This window comes from Dendropsophus ebraccatus, chromosome 5 (genome assembly GCF_027789765.1).
Source record: "Dendropsophus ebraccatus isolate aDenEbr1 chromosome 5, aDenEbr1.pat, whole genome shotgun sequence".
Lineage (NCBI taxonomy): Eukaryota > Metazoa > Chordata > Amphibia > Anura > Hylidae > Dendropsophus > Dendropsophus ebraccatus.
In genome coordinates this window covers 36,846,603-36,854,133 of record NC_091458.1, presented here as the reverse complement: position 1 = coordinate 36,854,133, position 7,531 = coordinate 36,846,603, and positions in this window count along the sequence as shown.

Here is a 7,531-nt window from a genome sequence, read left to right as displayed (position 1 = left end):
GTGCTGGGGGGAAATTAATGGCCTCTTGTGGACGGATGTATAATGCAGCCTCTGGCCACAAGAGGGTCAATCACACCGATGCGCTAAAGGGCCAGCATCAGCATCCAGCGGCACTTGCCTGGGCTGCCATGTAATGCATCAGGAATTCTGGTCAGATTCTGGATGTACATCCAAAGCTGTCCGAAACTCTGGATGCCACCATAGGGTTTTATAGGGGTCCGTGCCGAAATTCTGGACAAATATACAAATATTCCGGACACACCCTTTATGTTCTGGAGCTATTTTCCAGCACTGACATCCTTCTGAAAAAAATCATGAAGGGTATTTGTACCCCATAGAACCCTATGGGTCTGGAAATTTACCTGGATTTTCTGATAAGAAATCCTGGTAAATTTCACCATCCGTATAATACCATTAGGAGGCGTTTTACAGGTGGTATCCTAAATAAATTCAATGCTTTCAATGGATCCGCATGGAACCAGAATAATTCATGGTGGTCTAAGGGTTCATTTACACAGAAAGATTATCTGACAGATTATCTGCCAAAGATTTGAAGCCAAAGCCATAAACAGACTATAAACATAAACAGACTATAAAGAAAAGCCTGAGATTTCTCCTCTTTTGAAATCCATTCCTGGCTTTGGCTTCAAATCTTTGGCAGATAATCTGTCTGTGTAAATGGACCCTTAAGCCTGGAATAGGGAACCTTTGGCCCTCCAGCTGTTGCTGAACTACAATTCCTATCATACCGGGATAGACAAATCTTTGTGAGTAACAATCTAACCTGAATGATTTTCTATATGACCTGACCTTTAGCCAGAGCATTTAGCTGTTACACTTGAACAGTTTCCAATGCCAATGGTTGCTTATTGCTCATTATCTGCCTACTTTCTATCTATCCTGCTATTCTTGGGAAATTACTTCCACCTGGAGGCACATTGGGCTGTTATATAGTGCAGAAGGTTAAAGATATGAGACAAGGGCCTAATGATCCTATATATCCTGTGCTAAGCATTACACATCTCCATTACTGGCTCTTGTCACCTACCAGCACTTGATGTATCTCTTACATATCTGCTGCATGAAGGTTCACCAGGGTCTCTTCTGAACTACTTAAGGGTATTGGATTATTGGGACCCACCTAGGGCAACATTTTCATTCATTCTATAATAAAGCCTGAAGCTAGGTTTCCCCACACTAGGACCAAATACTTCAGCATCTTGGAGATGGTCCCCAATGTAGTGCCAATGAGGTTAGGTCCATCAAATAATATTGCCGCTCACTAATTTAACTTATATTGATATGACCCATTAAATACTCACTGGAAATTTAATTCTATTATTTAAAGGGGTTGGCCACTTTACAGTATTAGTAAATGTACTCACTGTGTATACTGACAGCAGCTCCCTGAGTACCTCATAGAGCTAAAATCAGACTCCCCTCTGCTGTCCTGCTCTGTGGTGAGTCTGTCCATAAGATGGCTGACATGGAGGAGCATGTGACTAAGCCCCACCCCAATGACCTCCATATGCATTTACAGGCTCAGTTGTGGACAATGGGGGCGGGGCATGGTCACATGCTCCTCCATGTCAGCCATCTTATAGACATACTCACCACAGAGCAGGAAGGCTCAGCCTGGAGGAGGGGAGCCTGATTTTTGCTCTTTCCAGGGAGCTGCTGTCAGTAAGTGCAGTGAGTACACCTACTAATACTGTACACTAAGCAATTTTACTATAAAGTCGCCATCCCCTTTAACAAATTTAAATGAATCAGTTTAGAAGAAAATGGAATTCGTTTCTCCTGGTATATGGGATGCTATGGGTTCATTTGCATGTATTTGATCCACTATCACATTGTAGGCATACTATACTTCAAACAGAACAATGGCAGTAGCAGTATGGAGGAGGCATAGGAGCAGATGAATGGAGGTGACAACCCTGCACTGGTTGGCCATTTATGCATGTGTTTGAAAAATGTGGCTCATAAAATTGCTCTGTTTGAAGTATACTACTATGCCTACAATGTGATGGAGGATCAGTAGTATGTAAATGAACCTGTGTAACATGAGAGAGGGGTACAATTTACTGGCAGATTGCTAATGCATGGACAGTTGTCACCTCCATGTATCTGTATAACATATATATATATATATATATATATATATATATATATATATATATGTATATATATATATATATATATATATATATATATATATATACATATACACACACATTATTATATATATATATATATATATATATACATACACACACATTATTATTATATATATATATATATATTTATTTATTTTTTTCCGCTCCTTACTGGTACTGCCAGGCTATGTTTTTCTGCACCTTACTGGTACTGCCAGGCTATGTTCACACTACGTAAAACTACGGCCGTAGTTCTCGCCATGCGGCGCTGGAACAAAACTGACAGGTCATGCTTCACTGTCAGTTCACACAGCTCGGGTCGCTCGCTTCACTGTGGGCTATGGTAAGCTCTGATGCGGGGGCGCGCTGATGCGCCCACATCAGATCTCCGCTGCAGGAAAGATCACCCGCCGCCCGTGGTCACGGAATGGCCGGTCTCATACGTAATGTGAATATAGGCTAAAGCAGGTATAGGGAACCTCGGCTCCCCAGCTGTTGCAAAACTACAACTCTCATCATGCCTGGACAGCCAAAGCTTTAGCTTTGGCTGTCCAGGCATGATGGGAGTTGTAGTTTTGTAACAGCTGGAGAGCCAAGGTTCCCTACCCCTGATTTAAAGTATACTAAGCCTACAATGCAACCATTCAAATACAATTATTAAATCAATTCCATATAAGACAGCCTATGCAGGTACCAAATGCAGTAGTCGCATATATTGCACTGACAAATGGGGAGGAAGGGATTTACAAGCTCACCCACAGTTCTTCTCTGCTGCTATCAGTGCAGGAGTGCAGTGATTTATGAGGTTACTACTCTGACCTCTGATTCCTCTGCTCCTGTCAGTGCTGCTGCACAGATCTCCATATACCAATGAGCTTCGGAGCTGAGCTTTAGCAGTTTTAGCATGGTTGCAGATGCTACTACTACGACTGCTATAGCTATCCCACTGAAAAATGGCAAAATAAAAAAATAAATAAAACATGCCCACCTACTAAGATACTGTCAACGCAGGGAACTAGCACTGGCAAGCGTACCGCTGTCCCTGCCAAAACCACAAAATCTCAGGGGTCCGGGTCGGCAACTAGTGGTTTGCGCAATACAAGAACGTGATCCGAGGGGTAGTCAAAAGTCAAGCCAGAAAGTCAGGGAACCAGGAATACAAATTATGAGTAGTCGCTAGGTCAAGAATAAACTCTATCACAGGCAGGGAACACAGGTATGAGGAGGTTACTTATGGGGCCTGGAGTCCCAGCCCCAGGCGTGATTGGGGCTGAGACTCCAGCCCCAGAACACATACATTAATCTGATTGGTGGTGCCAGTTGCTAGTCGGTTTATACTCAGTGCAAGCAGCTGAGCCAGTCAGCCGGCTGCGCTCTAGCGGTATCAGGGGCCGAGCCTGCAGCCCGGACCCTGACAGATACCTTGGCACTGCCATTCCAATAGCTCCTCATTTCCACTGCTCTTGGCATCTCTTTGTTTCTGATGTATCTACAGGCTCGGCAGCAGAACGAAGTAGAGAGCTCCAGGGACCAGAAGTTTTTAAATGGCAGTTGTGGGGGATTGGAGCAGGTGAGTATTATATATGTAATATGTATATATGTGCATCTATATAATTTACAGTATCTCATTTATAGAACTTCATTAAGAAAGACAAATAGAATCTGATTTGTTGCTATGGGTAAAACGTCCCTTCCCAGAAAACTGCAATGTTTCTACTTCATCAAAGTAAATGAACCCTGGAGAAATTCACGTAACTCTTTTTCATTAGGAAAAACCTTTAAAGGTGTGGAGAAGTTGTGCGTTCTCCCACAGGCGCTGAGAGACACATTACCGAGCAGGTGATGGGGGTCATTGACCTTCCTCATCAACCTGTTCAATGAAAGGGAACATTCATTAAACTTCTCTATTGCTGAGCCTATGGAGCTGGACATTCCGGTTAATAGGGGATGAAGCAAAAGGGGGAGTTTTTAAATTGTGCTATCTTCTAAGGATGTTACATTGGATTTTTTTTTTCCTTAGGAGCCAGTCATCAAATCGATGAACTTTCCTACCATGTGTAAAATAAAACCATGGATACTGTACACTTTGACACAAGATCAATAGCCAAGATGCTCATAACGACACCGCTAGGAAAAGAAGGGAGGCCAGGGGTAGTATTGACTGCTATGACCCTCTTTTCTATAATACAGGTTGCAATTGACATGTTTTTATTACATCATTACCTGAACCATAAATGTGCGGCTATTACCACCTATTATGGAGGTACACCGTATGTAATTGCTGCTAGACATAGACATAGGGGCAATGTCCTCTAAATTGTGAGGATTCCTGGGGTCAAATCCTGTTTTCACTCCAAAATTAAAAACTCTTTGAATTAGCAGCACACATCATAAGCCTTCAAAGGAAAGTGTCAGAAAATGACCTGTTGTTTAAATCAAGTTTTTATGTTAAATATATTTTTAACAACATTTTCTATTTTATTATCTATGTTATAAAATAATTCTGAAATCTTGCAGTTTACAGTCTACCCACTAGGCTTAAAACTATACAGACTTCCTGTTCTGTCTGTGATGATAAGGAGGAGGCTGCTGGTAAGTGATCTGTACTGCATTAGGCAGGGTTCACACGCCATAAAATAACATCTAAATACGACTAATTTTGAGTGAAAATAAAACAATGTATGAACAGATAGTTACATAGTTAATACGGTTGAAAAAAGACACATGTCCATCAAGTTCAACCAAGGAGGGGATGGATACAGGGAAGGGGGAGGGGTGATAGGTTCTATACATATGCATTTATATTATTTTGGTCTAAGAACTTGTCTAGCCCTATTTTGAAGCCCTCTACTGTTTTTGCTGTGACCAGATCCTGTGGTAGACTGTTCCACAGATTCACAGTTCTCATGGTAAAGAAGGCTTGTCGCCTCCGGAGATTGAGATTTTTTTCTCCAGGCGGAGGCAGTGCCCTCTTGTCCTTTGAGGGGGTTTTACCTGGAACATCTTTTCCCCATATTTCTTGTAGGGGCCATTTATATATTTAAATAAATTAATCATATCTCCCCTTAAACGTCTCTTCTCCAGACTAAACAAATTTAATTCTTTTAATCTCTCCTCATAACTAAGATGTTCCATTCCCCTTATTAGTTTAGTTGCCCGTCTTTGTACCCTCTCCAGCTCTAGAACGTCCTTTTTATGAATCGGGTTCCAAAACTGGACGGCATACTCCAGATGAGGCCGCACCAAGGCTTTATAGAGCGGTAATATTATATCCCTGTCCCGAGAGTCCATGCCTGTTTTAATGCATGACAATATCTTGCTGGCCTTAGAAGCAGCTGACTGACATTGTGTGCTGTTCTGTAGTCTATTATCTACAAGTACACCCAGATCCTTCTCCATCAGCGACAGATGGGGGGAAAAAAATAAAAATAAATAATATTCCACTTCGGGAACATATTGGGGGAAGGCGGCCATCTCATCACATAGATGGCTTCTAAAAATGGTCATGATCATAATTAGTACCGTGTTTGCCCGATATGTTCCCAAAGTAGGAACATAGCCTTTGGCCATTATTCTATAGGGTGCAAGCACACTGCCGGCCAATTTCCCATTGTCTTTATAGGAGCTCATTGTTATATTGAAAATACGGATGTATTTTAACATCAAAATTATGGCCATATTTATTTTATCTTAATTTTACCGTTCGTGAACATAGCCTTAAAGCGACTGGGTGTCTACAATCTGTCCCCCCCAAACCGCTTGTACTGTCGGATAGCTGCTTTTAATCCAAGATCTGTCCTGGGGTTCGTTCGGCAGGTGATGCAATTGTTGTCCTAAAAAACAGCTTTTAAACTTGCAGCCCCGTGTCAAATTGGCGTGGCCTAGAGTGTCTGTGCCCAGGCTTGTACCGCCTCTTCATCCCTCCTCCCCGCCCTCTTCACCATTAAGAATGCTCCTGGGCAGCATTTCTCCTATTCATCAACTGTCAGAACACTGCACAGGTGCCTTAACGATCCAACACATGTTTAGTGTTCACACAGGTGATGAATAGGAGAAATCCTGCCTGGGGCATTCCTAAAGATGAGGAGGGTGGGGAGGAGAGATGGAGAGGTGGTGCAGGCCTAGGGCACAGACACTCTAAGCCATGCCAATTTGACTCAGGGCTGCAAGTTTAAAAGTTGTTTTGTAGGACAATAAGTGCATCACCTAACGAACGGACCCCAGAATAGATCTTGGATTAAAAGCAGCTATCCGAAGGTACAAGTGGTTTGGGGGGGGGGGGGCAAATTGTGGGGACAGAGTCGCTTTAAAAAGAAGCTCTCAGCTCAGCCTTGCCCTCCCTGTGGAATGGCCTATGCAAAGATCACAAAGAATGCCCAGTAAAGTTTCCAATTCATGTCAATGGAACAGCTCCTGTCTATTATTGTCTTCGGCAAATTCAGAAGCCAGGCTTTGACACAACAATGGTCTTTTGATGCTACTATACCTCAAAGGTTCAGAGGAAAAAGGTGCTATTTGTAGCCAATCTCTTGCTCGGCCATCACTAGAGCGCTGCAGGGCTAAATACAGGTAAGGGACAGGTAATTTTAAAATTTTAAAATTTTATTATTGACAGGAGTCCCTGCTGCTCTATAGTAACCAGTGATATTTATAGCAAAAAAAAGCCCAGAGACTTATTTACTAAGCAGGAGGCTTAAAGCGTATGCTTCTTGCTCAGTATGTATTTTCTTAGTGACTTACTGAGGCCTCATGAAGACTATGCATAGAGTGGGTCCCTACCCCTCTACAGTAAACAGTTATGCACTTGGGGGGACATTTATTAAGTCCGGCGTTTTCTGCGCTGGACCTAAAAATGTCCCCGCAGCTCCGGCACTACGGAGATTAATGTAGAGGCGGACTGCCTCTACATAAATCCTGTGCGAGCCAGTGCGCACGGCAGGAAACCTACGTCAGCTGAGTCTGCGCCCCCGTTCCGCCCCTCCACACCCCCGTTCCGCCCCTCCACACACCCTCCCCGCCCCCCTGGCATACCGGGCGGAAAGTGACCATTTGTGAATATTTTATTCTTACTACTTACTACTTACTTACTTACTGCTACTTACTACTACTACTACTACTACTACTACTACTACTTACTTACTTACTACTACTGCTACTTACTACTACTTACTTACTGTAAGTGGCCATTCTATTCATTTCTAATTAACTCCTTACTCTTCATAGGCCGGGCACTCTACACCTGTCCCAGGGATTAAAGGGCTGTTCAACACACCACTTTAGGATGGTTTCATAACCCATTGTGAGTAGGGTACTCATCAACATTACCAAACAGCGGTGGTAAGAACCAGTCTGAGCCACATGTTACCATAGCAAAC